The following is a 16,867-nucleotide window of genomic DNA, read 5'->3' as shown; positions in this document are numbered from 1 at the left end:
ATTAACTGCCAGCCAAGATGGCGGCCGGCAGCCAGGCAGCTTGAAACTAACATGAGGCTTGCTTGCTTCAGTGACGGAGGACTCCAACATTCCCCGCCTGCCTTGCCGGCCTCTGAGCTTGCAGTTTAAGAAACATTGTAACAAATATAGAAGCTGAACAAAACCCCAGAAACCTGCTTTCAGCGAGCCCAGGATCTCAGAGCTGGAGTTGATACAGAGTTTCGATTATAGAACACAAACAAACCAGATACCTTCTTTCAGCAGCAGAGGCCTCAGAGCTGGAGCCAGAGCTAAAGCTGGCCCAGAATAAAAAAGAAAAAGAAAAAAAGGAGCAGTTGGGAGCTTCAGTCAGCCTGAAAACAGCCCTCAGCCCCTCACCCAGACTGGCCAGGCACCCCAGTGGGGACCCCCACCCTGAAGGGGGTGTGACCAGCTGCAAACAGCCATCATCCCCTCACCCCAGTGGGGACCCCCACCCTGATCCAGGACACCCTTCAGGGCAAACCAGCCGGTCCCCACCCATGCACGAGGCCTCTATCCTATATAGTAAAAGGGTAATATGCCTCCCAGCACCGGGATCAGTGGAGCCGCGAGGCCTCCTGGCACCGGGATCAGCGTGACAGAGGGCAGCGCCCAAACCCCCTGATCGCCCTGTGGCTCTGTGTGTGACAGGGGGCGGGGCCACAACCTCCCTATCTGCCCTGCTCTGTTCCTGACAGGGGAAGGTGCCCCAACCCCCTGATCAGCCCTGCTTTGTGCCTGATAGGGGGGAGCTCCCCAACCCCCTGATTGGCCCTGCTCTGTGTGTGACGGGGTAGAGCCATAACCTCCCTATCGGCCCTGCTCTGAGTGTGACAGTGGCAGTGCCCCAACCCCGTGATCGGCCCTGCTCTGTGGGTGATAGAGGGCAGCGCCCAAACCCCCTGATCCGCCCTGCTCTGTGCGTGACAGGGGGGAGCTCCCCACCCCCCGATGGGCCCTGCTCTGTGCGTGACAGGGGGAAGTGCCCCAACCCCCTGATTGGCCCTGCTCTGTGCATGACAGGGGGTGGTGCCGCATCCTCCCCATCGACCCTGCCTTGAGTGTGACAGGGGGCGGTGCCCCAACCCCACAATCAACCCTACCATGAGCGTGACTGAGGGTGGCATTGCAACCTCCCAATCCGCCCTGCTCTGTGCATGACAGGGGGCAGTGCCCCAACTCCCCAATCGGCCCTGCTCTGAGCCTGACCAGGGGCTGCACCTAGGGATTAGGCCTGCCCTCTGCCACCCGGGAGCAGGCCTAAGCCAGCAGGTAGTTATCTCCTGAGGGGTCCCAGACTGCGAGAGGGCACAGGCCAGGCTGAAGGACCCCCCCCTCCCCCCCGAGTGCACAAATTTTTGTTCACCGGGCCTCTAGTATAACAATAAAAGAAAGCACTTTATGTCTATTCAGTTAAATGATTCTTCCACATCTATTGTGATTATCATGATTTCCCCCCTTACCTATACTAATAAAATGGTAATATGTTAATTAGGCTGGGTTGACCGGCCATCTTCTGGATGTCTGGCTTCCTTCCAGACAAAACCACTGTGGTGGGGGCCGAGGCAGAGGCAGTTAGGGGCAATAAGGCCGGCAGGGGAAGGCTGTTGGGGGCGAGATAAGGCCGGCAAGGGTGGGGAGATGGGGGCAATATCAGGCTGGCAGGGTAGGGCAGTTGGGAGTGAGATCAGGCTGGCAGGGGAGGGCCATTGGGGGAGAGATCAGGCTGGCAGGGGAGGGCAGTTGGGGGTGAGATCAGGCTGGCAGGGGAGGGCCATTGGGGGAGAGATCAGGCTGGCAGGCGAGGGCAGTTGGAGGCAAACAGGCTGGCAGGGGAGGGCAGTTGGGGGCGAAATCAGGTCAGCAAATGAGGGCAATTAGGGGTGACCAGGAAGGCAGAAGTAGTTCGGGGCAAGATCAGGCCAGCAGGGGAGAATAGTTGGGGGTGAGATTAGGCCGGCAGGGGAGGACAGTTAGGGGTGATCAGGTAGGCAGGCAGAGAGGTTAAGGGCATTCAGGCAGGCAGGCAGAGGGGTTAGGACAATCAGGCAGGCAGGCAGGTGAGCAGTTAGAAGCCAGCGGTCCCAGATTGCGAGAGGGATGTCCAACCACCGGTTTAGGTCCGATCCTTGTGGGATCGGACCTAAACCGGTGGTCAGAAATCCCCCAAGGGGTCCCCGATTGGAGAGGGTGCAGGCTGGGCTGAGGGAACTCCCTCCTCGCCCCCTCCCTTTGCACAAATTTTGTGCACCGGCTCACTAGTCCTGTTAATAAAGTAAATTATCTTGCATTTTTGCATTAAACACAGCTTTTCATCCTAATATATAAAAACCCTGGGTTGTAAAGGCCAGTAACAACCAGGCACCACCAACTGGAAGTCAGTCCTGCAGTCAGCGCTGGCCAGCACTGACTGCTTCTGCTACAGGTGGGGTGCCCCAGCACTGACTGCTTCTGCTGCAGGTGGGGTGCCCCAGCACTGACTGCTGAGGGCGCTGTGAATCAGGGCCAGAGAGAGACCTGAAGAGAGAAGCAGGGACTGATCCATTGCCTCTGTGGCAGCTTCTGATCAGCACTTGCCTCTCTCTTTCTCTCCCAGTCTGGCCAGCAGCTGTGCCTCCATTTCTCTGCAGGCCTCCACCAGGGCTGCTGATCAGCCCTGCCTTTCTGATCAGGCCCCGTTGATAGGCCCAGAGATGCTGACTGGCTTTGAAACTGACCAATCAGAACCAAAGCTGGGTGCTGTGGGGAGCCAATGGCTGCCTAGGAGGTGGAGCTTTTGACACTGACTGGCATAGAAACCAACCAATCAGAACCAAATTGGCCAGCAGAGGAGGGCAGTTGGAGGCCGGCAGGGGAGGGAAGTTAGGGGCAATCAGGCTGGCAGGGAAGGGCAGTTAGGGGCCAGCAGTTGGACATCCCCCAAGGGGTCCCCAGTTGGAGAGGGTGCAGTCTGGGCTAAGGGAATTCCCCGCCCTCCATGCACGAATTTTGTGCACCGGGCCTCTAGTGTTATATACCTTTCTACAAATTTAGGTTTGGTTTCCAACATTTTTGAAAATGTGAGATTTGCTTATAATTTTCCTTTCTTCTAACATTTCTGTTGGATTTTTATATCAAGATTATATACTTAAAGGTCCCAGCTGTGTGGCTTAGTTGGTTGAGCATCATCCCATGCACCAAAGGATTGTTGGTTCAATTCCTGGACAGGGCACATGCCCAGGTTGTGGGCTCAATCCCCCAATTGATGTTTCTCTCTCACATCAATGTTTCTCTCCCTGTCTCCCTTCCTCTCTCTCTAAAATCAATAAAAACATTTTTTTTGATTAAGTTGAGAATTGTTGTCTTATTTCTTTATTTCTCATGATTATTTGTATAAATATCCAAGTATTTCTTCCATAAATTGCTGGTATACTCTGGTGAGACCATTTGGATTTGGAGTTTTACATGCAGAAGTATGTGGGTTTTTTTATTACTACTAGATCAATTTCTTTAAATGCTTACATGGCATTATTCAGCTTTTCTTTATAATTTATTTAATTGGAGTCTGTTGATGGAAATGTTAAATGTCTATCAGCTTCACTATTACTAAGAGTGCTGCAATGAACACATTTATACAAGTATTTGGCAAATTTGTGACTCTACATTTAAAATATATTTTATGAGATAATTCTTACAAGAGAAATTGCTGGGTCACAAAATATAAACATGTTTAGCTGTTTGGGTCTTGATGTCAGGCCATTTCTTACCTGAAGAAGCAGCACTGAGGAGAGAAGTGCTCTCAGTATGAGTTGTTTCTTGGGGTGACAAATTACCCAGAACTCCATGGCTTAAAACCATAATGAACATCGTGCTCCTCACAGTTTCTGTGAGTCAGAAACTTGGGAGGGGCTTAGTCTTGAGATGGTCGTCAAGACATGAGCCAGAGCTGCATCATCGGAATGCTTGTCTGAGGGTGGAGGATCCACTTCCAAGGTGGCTCACTCATGTGGTTGGACAGCTGGTGCCAGTCCCTGACAAAAGACCTTAGTTTGTCCCCCAGGGTGGGCTCTCCACAGGCTGTCTGAGTAGCATCACCACATGGTGGTTGGGTTCCCCAGGGCAGGGGGCGGGAGGGAAGGGGAAGGAGAAGGGGGAGGAGAAGGAGGGAGAGAGAGAGGGAGGGAGAGAGAGAGAGAGAGAGAGAGAGAGAGAGAGAGAGAGAGAGAGAGAAGGAGAGAGAGGCACAAGTGTTATAAAGTAGCTCTGGAAGTCACACACCATCACTTCCACCACATTCTATTCCTTAAAAGCAAGAGATTGTGAGCACGTTTTAAGACCATTACAGCCTCTCTATGAGGCTAGTTTAAGTGGATTGATCTCCTTGGCACGAACCTTCAAAAACATGTTTCTAAGGAGACGCTGTCAGCCCATTGAAGTCACTGAGGTAAATGAGATCAGCTGGTGAGAGTGTGGAACTGTGGCTACGAGCTTTTAAGTGTCTGCTGCCCTTGGTGTCCTGTGTCCTTAGTGTTCTGGCTACTCCCCAGCTCAAGGTTTATGTCTTAATTATGTAAATAGAGCGATTATGCCATCAGGGGCTCTGGTAAGCTAATTACTAAGCAAGAAATCAATGCCACTGAAGTCGAGACTAATGAATCCCATGGCTCCCAACATTCTGATTGCAACTGTGATATCAAGGGTCTTATTTCAACAGACCATGCGAGAGAGCTTGAGGGCGAGGGCCCTTCTCACCATGATTGCTTCAGTGAGACCCTCTCCAAACTTCCTTTTCTCATGGATGCTGGGGCCTGACAACAACCCCTGGCCAGCCTCTCCCGCTGCATGGCCACTGCTGCACTTACCACTCCGCCTGTAAAAGCGCAGCTCTGGGAAGAAACCATGTGGATTTTTATGGCCAGTGCCAGTGGGAGGGCGGGGCTCCAGCCAGAGCATCAGCTCAATTGGATGTGACATTTGCATTTGAAGGATTGAGGGAAGTTGAAAAGGTTCCACTGGGGTCCCTTTCTCCCCAACTCTCTGCTTCTCATGACCTGATTGTCCCTGGCAACGGGCAAGACTGGACAGGGAGGTCTCCTGACTCTAAAGGCCCTGGAGGCACAAGAACGTCTCCTCTCCTTCTGGTGCACCCTTTGCTCTCCTCCATCCCACATCACAGGGCTCTGGGCTGTTTCTCTTGCTCGGTGGTGCTATTTTCCCTTTCATTCCAAGTGGCCTGGTCTTGCCCTCCGCATGTATCCAGTGCTGATACAAGAAACAGACACGTGCAATCTGGTTCTGCATTTATTATAAAAACGCTCTTGAGGGCTATGTCTGGGTACATCTACAACAATGTTATGACAGGGATTTATCTGGTGTCCCAGAATTATGACCAAGGTCCAAATCAAAGCAGTGGACAAGAGGCACTGAGGAGCCCTGCATTCTAAAGAGAGCTGCCCCCGGGCAGGGTCAACGCACCCTGGCAACATGACAATGTGGTTAAAAACCACAGGTTGCAGAACCAGCTGCCACCTTCAGCCCACACCCCACCCTGACCCCTGTCCCCCCACTCTTGCTTCTATAAAGGAAGGATGGGGGGATGTGGAGAGAGAGCATCAGAGCTGCCAACCCTATAGTGTTTGATGTGAGGAACAGTTCCCTTTTCTCCCCTGGGAAGACATATGTGATCACAGAGACCACTGGCCACTTCTGGTCTGGATAGATCTATAAAAGGCCTATGGAGGTGGCCCATGCCAGTGGAGGGAGAGGGACTATAGAGGGCCTGGAAGGGAGGCTTGGAGGTACCCCCATCCCAGTTCTCATCAGCGCTTGGAAAACAAAGATGTCCCCAGCCTTTCCTGTGGTTCCACTTAAAGGGTATGGGCTGAGGGTCAGGAGCTGTGGGCTACTCAGACTGTTGTCACAACAAGTAGGGGTGCCTCCACCCAAGGAAGGCTAGGGGTCATGGCCCAGACTGAAGGGGGACTTTGCCACCTCCTCTCTGAGTGGGTGCTTGAGGGAGAGGCGATCGGGCTGAGTTGGGCTTTGCTCCAGAACATGACCTCATCTTCCACGTGGCCACTGCCACTTCAGCAGGGTCACAGCCTCACATGGGGACTGAATGAACCAGGCCCAGACCAGGGATGTCTCCTCACCACCACGGCCCCTCCGCCAGGCTGAGATGCCACCCGCCTGCCCGAAGTCTGGAGAGTTAGACCCAGAAGAGGAAGGGGGAGGAGCAGAAGTGAAAGAAGAGAGCGCACTGCCCCTTCCACCTCCAGTCCCTGGAGCTATAATCCTCCTGAGGCTTCAGGGAAGGAAGAACTTTGAATCAGAGACAAATCTGGAGTTTTAAACAGACTGGACTGGGATTTTAGTAACTGAAAGTGACAGGAACATGACTTTCTACCCAAAATGTCATTAAATGACGGGGGAGAGGGATTCAACAGAACACAGAAGAAAGCAGTGACTGGAAAAAGTTAATTTTCTTGTTTATACCCCACTGAGTTGAGACTCTTCAATAACCCACTGCACATCCTTCCAGTCAACGCTCCCGAAGTAAAGCCCCATGAACAGAAACCTCAAAAGTTTTTGCAAGGCCATCCAGGACATGAGGAAACGAGCATGTGTGCACACTATGGGAGCAGAGGTAAACTGGGAAGGCATTTTGAGGGAGCGATTTGGCAATAAGGTATCATAAGCCTTAAAAAGTCCATGCCATTAACACAGCAGTTTTATGCTTAGGAATATATTTATTCAGTGTTCAACAGATTTTTAAAAAGTTTTAAAATATTGTTTTATTGATTTTATAGAGAGAGGAAGGAAAAGAGAGAGAGAGAGAGAGAGAGAGAGAGAGAGAGAGAGAGAGAGAGAGAAACATCGATGGGTTGCCTCCCATACCCACCCTGACCAGGGACCAAACCCACAACCTGGGCACGTGCCCTGACCTGGAATCAAACCGGCAACACTTGATGCACAGGACAATGCCTGACCAACTGAGCCACACTGGCCAGGGCCTTGTTCTACAGATTTCTATGGAGCCCCAATATGTGCTGGGCACTGCTTCAGGTACACTGACCAAGACAGACATGATCTTATCCTGTGGACATTACAACTTGGTGAAGGGGAGAGACAGGAAAACAGGATTTACACTGTAGCCTGACTCCTGGTCTAGTAGAACGAAGGGCAGGTGACGGTGGCCACCATGAGAGGGACAGCTGAGCCTGTCTGTGGTGATAATGGTGATGGTGGGGTGTCAGGGAGGCTTGCCTGAGATGGTGATGTCTAGCAAGAGATTGCAGGTTGAGGGAGAGTGTGTATAAGAGTGCAGAGGCAGAGATAGCACGAAGAGAGCCTGGTGTCCTTAAGGGGCCCGAAGAAGTTCAGTTTGGTCAGAAAGAGAAGCAAGAGTGGGAAGATGATAAGGGGAGAGGCTGGAAAGAGGAGGCAAGGGACCCTAAGGAAATAATTCAAGATGCACAAAAAGACTCACCAAAGCCTCATGTATAATTGTGATACCTGAGGTCTGGAGACAAGTTCAATGACAAACAGTATGTTCCCAGTGACACCAATACAACAGCACACTGCTCTGCTCTGAATTTATTGACACAAAGAGATGTTCAATGTCATATTATCAAATAAAAATCAGGATATAAAATAGTATGAAGAATATGGTCTTATTTTTATTTTAAAAATTTTACAAAGCCCTAGCCCAGTGATGGCAAACCTTTTGAGCTCGGAGTGTCAGCATTTTGAAAACCCTAACTTAACTCTGGTGCCATGTCACATATAGAAATTTTTTGATATTTGCAACTATAGTAAAACAAAGATTTATATTTTTGATATTTATTTTATATATTTAAATGCCATTTAACAAAGAAAAATCAACCAAAAAAATGAGTTCGCGTGCCACCTCTGACACGCGTGTCATAGGTTCGCCATCACTGCCCTAGCCAGTGTGGCTCAATGGATAGAGCACCGGCCCGAGGACTGACTTTGGTCAAGGGCACGTACCTTGGTTGCAGGCTTGATCCCTGACCCTGGTCCAGGTGAGTGAAGGAGGCAACCTATTGCCTCACACGTGGATGTTTCCTGCTCGCTCTCTCCCTCTACCCCTCCCTTCCACTCTCTCTAAAAATCAATGGGAAAAAATATCCTCAGGTAAAGATTAACAAAAATAAAATAAAGATTATACAAAGATTCTGGAAAAATGTTAACAATACTTACCTCTGAGTGCTAAGGTTGCAGGTGAATTTTATTATTTGGTTTTTGCTCAGCTGTAGTTTCTACTGTTGTTTATCTGTGTGCAAGTACTGCTGGGTAATAAAGAAGAAGTGAAAACTATAAGACATAAAATCTCTGAAATGTAAGCTTAAAATCCTAGTGACAGGAAAATCTTGGTTAAACAAAGAAATTATTCAAAATTGAGAAGGGGAAGTCTGTGTAAATGCAACTGACGTGGAATATCGATTTTAACATTTATGAGCTTCAACCTTAGTGCACATCCGACTGTGCACCACATGCACAGTCCCACCATGGCAGGGTGCGGGCCAGGCAGCACCGGCGTCTCAGGGATGTCTCCAATTCTGCCTCTACCTCAGTTTTGGTCTTTGTATAATAAAGCTACATTCTCAAGTTTCTTTTTCTTTTTTGAGGTATAATTCATATACAAAACATTGCATGTATTTAATGCACATAATGTGATGAGTTTGAACATGAGCTTATACCCATGAAACTGTCAAGGTAATAAATATATCCATCACCTCCAAAAGGTTCCTTGTGCCTTTTTGTGGTGTGTGTGTGTGTGTGTGTGTGTGTGTGTGTGTGTATGTGAAACACAACATGAAATCTGTTCCCTTAACAAAATTTTAAGTGCACAGTACAGTGTTAACCACAGGCATGATATTGCACAGTGGATTCTAGAATTTAATCATCTTGCATAACAGACTTTATGCTCATTGAAGAATTTGCAAGCAGATTAGCTTATAACGACACTTAAGTTCACTCACAGCCTTACCAATTCCAGTGGTTCACACAGCTCTGTCTAGGAAACAGGCAGCTTTTGTTGGTCCTGGTGGGTGGCCCACTTCGGAACCTGCACACACATATCTAGCATCATGAGTATATACCAATGTCTTATGGAGGCTTGCACAGCTGTGATGTACTGTCTCCTCTTTGATGACAATCCTTGTGTTAGTGATCATGTTTCCTTTTTGCCTGGGATGTGTGTAATCAGAAACCATGTGATGCTCAAATATTAGGGTCTGAGTGGAGCTCTTCAGGGTCAGCTGTGAACTCAAGCTGCCCCTCGGATGGGAGTCCACCAGCCCTGTGTCTGAAGCTCGCCAATCTCCCTTCTGTCACCTTTTCCGCTCCTGTGTTCATGCAGGTCCTCTGAGCAAGAATTCCTCCTCTGAACCACTGTTGGCCTACTGGCCCGTCACAGCCCAGCTTATGTCTCACCTGTGAAAAGCCCTCCCCAATGCTACAATTTACATGAAAATGGCCTGTACTTGTTTCATGGGAAGAGCACAGACTTTGTCACTGGAAGCCCTGACATCCAACTGACACTCATGACTTGCTAGTTGGGTGATCTTGGGAAATTTACTTGATCTTTAAGAAATTGTTTTATTTTCTCTCTTAGATGTGAGGGTTACAACATATTATAATTTAGGTCCCTTAAATTACCAAACATATGTGTACTCAACAAGCATTCATTAAGCCCCAACCATGCAGTCAACAGTAAACTAGACATCACATGAATGCTAGTCTTGTTACAGCATTCAGTAGTCAACAGTAGCCTTCTAGAGAACTTAGCAAACTGTGCCTCTTATGTTTCACCTATGAATGTCTTGTTATTTCTTTTGTATTACCAAAATATTTGTCAAATTCTTACTGTGAGCCTGTGGGGACAAAATGATGAACGAGAGCCTGCCCTTTTTTGATTGCATGGATACAAAGGGGACTTTTGAAGACTTTAAACAAGGCAGCGATTTGATGGGATTTGTACCTTTAAAAATACCACATTTTCCCCAATTAGTTGGAACTTCCTCCCCTTCCTTGCCTGGCTAAGTCCTCCCATTTGTTATTTTTCCAATTTGATGTCATCTCCTGCAGAGCTACTTCCCTGACCTCCAGGTCTGGTTTTGCACCCTCCCACGTGCTCTCTTCATAACCCCCGCACAGCTCTAATTACACTGGGCGGTAATCGCCTTGCAACTTGTCTATGTGCCCCCAGCCCATGAGCTCCATGCCCAACTTTCATATTTGTACCCCAATGTCCAGCCAGAGCATAGAGTCAGTGCTCAGTAAGGATTTGCTGAACAATGGTGACTCTGGCAAGAACAGTTTCAGGGAGCAGTGGGAACAGAGCCAGACTACAGGAAAAGGAAGCAAGAATGGGAGGTGAGTCCTGGAGACAGTGAGAAGAGTTACTTCTTCAAGAATCTTACTTAAGAAGGGAATGGCGGAGAAGGGCAATGGCTAGAAGAGGACACCGGTGGGATTGGGTGTTTATTTTGTAAGATGGGAGAGACTTCAATATATTTAAATATTGATGGGAAATATCTGAAAGGAAGGAGATTAAGATAAGGGAGACTGCATTAGTCAAATGTGGCTGTAATAATGTTGCATAAGAAGCAACCCCCAGTTTCAGTGGCTTCCAGTGAGAACAAACAGTTATTTGATTCACTCATGTGTCTGCAGGTGGGCTTGGCAACATGTTGCACGTCTGCATATCTGGGTCTGCTCCATGTGCCTTTCATCCTCCTTGGGCCAGTGGGCTAGCCAGCGCAGGTGCCTCTCATGGTGTTGGCCCAGGCTGAAGAGGGAGGATCAGAAACATGCAAGAGCTCTTAAGGCCTTGGCTCAGAACAGGCACGTTGTCACTTCTGTCCACATTCCATTATCCAAAACAAGTCACATGGTGATCTCAATCTCAGCATCGATAGATCAGGGAAAAACACTCTGCCCACAGTGAACCATGGCAAAGATGGGACCAAGAAAGAATTGTGAGCTAACAATGGAGAAGGAGAGAGAGAGAGAGAGAGAGAGAGAGAGAGAGAGAGAGAGAGAGAGAGAGAGAGAGAGAAACTGGAAATAACCAATGAGGTGGGTAATTTGAGAATTGAGGAATGCAAGAGAATAAAATATTGGCAATGGAATAGTGCAAATGATAAACCAGGGAGCCCAGGCTAGAAAGAGAAGAATGAAAATAAAGTGAAGACCAATAGGTGAGCCAGTACAGGGAACAAGAGGAGCTGATGAAGCCGGAGATAAAATGTGGTACAAGTAGCTCAGTAAGAGATGATAAGATAAGAGGGCAAGTCCCTTGAAATTCATATCATTATAGTGGAGCGGTTCAAGCTGCTGGCCAGGCTCAGGCTGTGGCCATGAATAGCTGAAGTGGAGAGGAGGGGAAGGTGACTAAAGCTAAGGTGATGGAGGCACTGGGAGACCCAGGACTTGGGTTGGTGGTCATGCAGATGATAGAATTACCCAGGGGGGAGCAGCAAGGTGAGGATGGATGTCGCAGGGAACCTGGAGAAGGCAGGGTTAAGGAGAGGTTGGGACACAAGCCTCAGGGAGGCAGGGTTTTGCATGGGATCGGAGGCACCTTTTCTGAAAGCAGTATCAGGGAGCATGGAGTAAGACAACTTCTGACAGACATTTCTGGGTTATGGAAGAAAGAGCAGTTCCTAATACAGAAGCCTGCAGGGGAAGTAACGTTTTTGGGGAAGAGCCAAGTTCCAGTTAGCGCGAGAGAGAAAGAGATATGCATTGAAGAGTCTGGGGAAACAGGAAGTTTGTTTACTGAAGAGTTGGTTCTGCAGGGGAGGAAGCCCACAGCAGTGGGAGAGCAGGCACATGCCAGGGGAAAGACATCATGTGTGTGAGGCTCACCTGGGCCTCTTGGGGAAAGAAGGTGCCAGGTGTTTCTGGAAAGAGGGAATCCAAAGCCAGGAGACTTAGTTGCTAGGACTCCCACCACGTGGGGAAAACAGTTAGATGTTCCTGGAGGATGAGGCAATCCTAACTCACTAGAAAAGCACAAGGCGTTAAGAAATGCTTAATAAAAGCAATTATATCAGAAGAAAGCAGTGGGCCCATGAGCCACCTTCTTCTCCACTGGAAAGAGCTGCAGCTCTTATTTTCTGGTCCTGGCCAGGGAAAAGGTCAGTAGCCTGCGATGCCACAATAATCTGACCCCTGTTCCTTCCAAACTTGGGAATTACCTGCCCAGAAATTTCAAAACCTTTGATTATGAGTTTTGATTTCTCATTAATCTTTATGGAGTTTACCTTGATAATTAAATTACACATATTATTTACCAGGTCATCCTCTCCAATTAAGATGACAATTAGCTTCCATGTTCCACCAGGTATTTAAGTACTAGCATCTCCATGAAAAAGCTTAATGAAACAATTAGGACATATAATCACACTAACAAGGGGGAGCCCAGAGAAAGGATTTGAAACGTCCAACAGTAGACTGGAGAGTAATGGGACTTCATGGTGAACACAGAGCAGTACTGACTGTCACATATCCTATGGCACTTGAAGAAGAGTGTGAGCCAACTGGGAAGACTGGGAACTTCTTACCTTGGCAAGTCATAGAAACAGAAAATTAGTGTGTACAACAGTGTGGGCAATAGGCCTTAAAAGAATGATGGCCAACAACAACATTTATTGCTGCTACTATTTGTTAGATGCTTATTGTGTGTAAAGCATTATACCAGGAACTCTACAAACATTATGCCAATTCATACGTACTAAATCCTCATGAAGTTAAGTATTATACTGACAAAGAAATTGAAGCTCAAAGAAGTGCAGTAACTGGCCTAAGATCATGTGGCTAGTAAGTAGCAGAGTTGATACTTGAATCCCGGTTGAGAGGAGGCGTATTCCTCCATATGGTGGGAGACTGATGTAAAGCAGAGAGGTTCTGGCCATGATGGTGCCTGCTGCTAAGACCATGTGGCTGCCACAAGAATGACTTGGTCCAAGGGCAGCAAATACATGGCAAATGTACTGCCTGTCACTCCCTGTAGTTGTCCCCATAGCAGACATCTCTAATTTATCATGATACTCTCTCCCCCTGATCACAGATGCAGCCTCATAATCCTCCTCACCACAGCACTGCAAGCCACCCCTAAGTCAGTCTTGGCCATCCTGGTGTAGATGATGCAGGAACACGTGAATGACAAAGAACTGGGCTTGAGTTTGAGGTACCTAGCTCTGCATGCTGGTTCTCCCTCTTCAAGCAGTTCCTGAGCTCACTTCACCATCTGTGAAATTTGAAGGCTTGTGAGGATTAAATAAATGTCAAAGTGTGAACCACAGTGCCACAAGCACAGTAAGCCCCAGGGAAGCATTTGTGTCCTTCTTTCAAAAATAGTGATCAACACGTTTAGACTTGGGTCAGGGGCAAGGGTAGGTTTCTCAACATCTTAGAAACTGACCTAATAGAGAAAGGCAATGACAATGAACCTGTATAAAGAGGTCCAGGGGCCAGGACCTACAGTGACGAGAGTGGCTAATGTGTCAAAAAGTGATCCAGCCATGTTTGGAGGGAGGCCCCATGAAAGAGAGGCAAGGAAGCCAAGTGTGGCAGCAACCAAGAATCCCTGGATCAGGCTCAACCTGGATACAAATTCAAACCTATATCAGCCCAGGTGAGCCAGCCAAGGTGACCTGAGGTGAGGCTTTGGTAGCCCTAGGATGAAGAATGTGTGCTAGACAAACAGAATGTGTCTTTCTTGACCTTTTCATTATTGTCCATGTAGGTTGTGTTGGGTTTTCTAAAGTTGAAATATGACCATTTATTCTGTTTTAATTTGAGGGGAGGAGGGGACTGTCCATACCAAAAAGGAAGGTGGGGTTCAGAATAGCCTAGGTGCCAAGAGTCCTGAGGGCAATGATCATCTTCGGGAAGAATGGAGAGGAGCCATGGAGCTGGAGCCAAGCAGAGAAGGGACAGTTAGGGGTGTGGATGGAAGAAGACCAGGAAGTAGCCAGCAGGAACTGCAAGGTCTTCTCCTGCCTTTGATTTCAGTCTCCTATCAGATTTAAGTAGATCTCTGCATGCCCCTCTAGAGTGCTAGTGTCCTGTTATCTCATTTACCCTTTCCAGGTCTTGACCTTGGGTTGATGGATGTGGGGGAGGTCTAAAAAGAGCCCTAAGTTATAGAGGTTAGCAAGTCATGTATCCTAGCTTAGAGCACCAGATCTTGGCAGCAGTTTAGGGCCTGGGTTTTAGGGAGAAGGAAGGAAACCATTGTTCAGAACCAGGTCCTAGTTCAGGGTGGGTATATTAGGCTCTACTGATGGAAGGGACTGGAGGCTTTCTTGGGTCACCTGGAGTCAGTATATACATATGTTTTGAATGAGGAAAGAAGTATGATAAGGAGGAGCATGGAAACAAGGCAGTTAGAAATCTCAACCATAGTCAGGCCTCATGGTTACCAAGCAAGAAGAACCTTGAAGAAGAACAGGAACTGAAGTTTAACTGGATTTTGCAGAGATCAAAACCGGAAGACTGAGTCAATCCCATGTGGCTCTAGTGATCAGGATAGATTGTTACCCATAGCAGTTCTCATCTTCACTGAAGTGTTTTCTACTCCACATGTCTGCTTCTTTGTGTTTATCTACTTCTCACGCAGTAGACCAAACCCCTCACTGTACTCATACCTTTTGCTTACTTATAATTTAGTTTATGCATAAATATCACTTACTTATGGTTGCTCATGGTCTCTGCTTGCATCAATTTCTGCTCCTAATACCAATGAAAATATTCTCTCTAAAGAATCTCATAATTTAGATTCCTAATAGAGAAAATCTAATTGGTCCAGATCATCATTATTGTCTCAGTTGAGAAAGAACTTTAGAAGTCAGATGACCTCATAGATTGGTTGCCGTGAGTTATCCAACTATGAGAGGAAGAGTTTTCCATTGAAAGCAGCGCATGACTATGCAACTGTGCACTTGGTCTGTGTCCTCTTTCTGTCCAGATTGGAAGTTCCCAAAGGGCAAGGCCCAGAAACTGAGACTCTTGCTCCCGCCTGTGTCAGTCATAGGTGATCCTAGGACTGTGTGGGAGATGAGTCTACCTGCCTCAGAGGTCAAGCACATCACTAAGAGGAGTCAATATCAGTTATGTGGCACTTCCCATGGCCAGGCATTCCATAGAGAGAATCACATTTAATCCTCACAATGACTTTAAAAAAAAAATTGTTATGTCAATTTCACAGATATGGAAACTAAGACTTAAGCAACTTGTTCAAGGTCACAAAGTCAGGCAATAACATATAACTTTTGGAGCCCTTCATGAGTTTGGCCTTCCCAGCACAGACCCCTGTAGCAACTATGTGATCAAACTGGGGGAAGGAGGTTCAAATAGGAAAGCCAGTCTCCTGACTCTGTGGGAAGGTCAGGAACATAGAGAAGGAAGTTCCTGCTCCTGGCCTTGTGTGCTTTTCTCCTCTAGCCCAAGCTGGCCAGGAACTCAGTTGGCGTTATATAACTGGTGGATGGCTCCTTTCTATACTATCTCTTTGTGGAAGAGAAGGGACTATGCTCAAAACAAGAGTCTGTCAAAGTATAAAGAGGGACCAGTTATGCTTTGGTCTCATCACTACCCTCCTCCTTCTCCTTCTCCTCCTCCTCCTCCTCCTCCTCCTCCTCCTCCTCCTCCTCCTCCTTCTTCTCCTCCTTCTCCTTCCCTCCCTCCCTCCCTTCTGCTTCTTCCTATATCCTGGTGCCTCAGTGTCAAGATATCTAACAACACCCAACTATTCTCTCAAAAGCCCTGACACAGTTTGGCCCACCCATCCACACACCCCTTTGTCCAGATTCTGGACACCAGGACCTCTCTCTTCCCTGCCTATAACTTTCCCTGTCTCTCCCCCATCAAAATGTCTATACTACTAGAGCCTCTAAGCTAGGAAACTGGAAAGCAGTTGAAATAAACCAACTCACTCTAAGTTGGGAGTAAACCAGATGGATTACTAATTGGGGAGATTTAGAAAACATTTGTTGAAAGTCTACCTTGTGATAGGTTTTGTGCAGGGGACTGGGGAGGAGAACTGTGAGACAGAGGAGATCGCTTTTTACTCAAAAAGTAAGAGAAGAATACAAATAATGAAGCCATGGATGCCACAAAGAGGAGCATGACTTTATTAAGACTGGGGAAGGGTATTATATCTGGGTCGGGTGTGGGAAATCAAGAAAGGCCTATGGAAAAACCAAGATGGTGGCATAGGTAAACACCTGAAATTGCTGCCTTGCACAACCACTTCAAAAATACAACTAAAAGACAAAACAGACATCATCCAGAACCACAGGAAGGCTGACTGAGTGGAAATTCTACAACTAGAAGGAAAGAGAAAAGCACACTGAGACTCAGAGTAGGTGCAGAAGTAAAGCGCAGAGGTATGGAGGCTCGAGCGCGCGTGGAAAGGGGCTGGAAACAGAAGACGCCGGTGTCTTTTGCAATCAGGAGGGAGGCAGAAGCTCCCAGTGGCCCTGACTCCAGTTCCGGGTGAGTCTCTGGGGACCCAGACTCATACGGGGAGAAACTGGACTGTCTGGCATCTGGTAGAACTCGAGGGCGGCTTTCTCTCAGAGATGCTTGCAGCGATTACCACGGGACACTGAGACAGGACACTGAGACCCAGGGCCTCTTAGGGCAGGACTGAGGATCAGCCATAGCTGTTTGCTCAGCCCTGTTGATTCCCTGAGACCCTGCCCCTCTCAAGCTGTGTGAAGAGGCTTTTGCATATGAATGGGCTGGCCCTTTGAGATCTAAAATTACCTAACAAAATGCAATTGGGTCAGAAAGACCCAGAACATCCAAAAGAAGGCCCAAGTCCCAC

This window comes from Myotis myotis, unplaced genomic scaffold (genome assembly GCF_014108235.1).
Source record: "Myotis myotis isolate mMyoMyo1 unplaced genomic scaffold, mMyoMyo1.p scaffold_m19_p_10, whole genome shotgun sequence".
Classification (NCBI taxonomy): Eukaryota; Metazoa; Chordata; class Mammalia; order Chiroptera; family Vespertilionidae; genus Myotis; species Myotis myotis.
The sequence above is the reverse complement of the archived record's forward strand: the minus strand, read 5'-3'. Positions refer to the sequence as shown.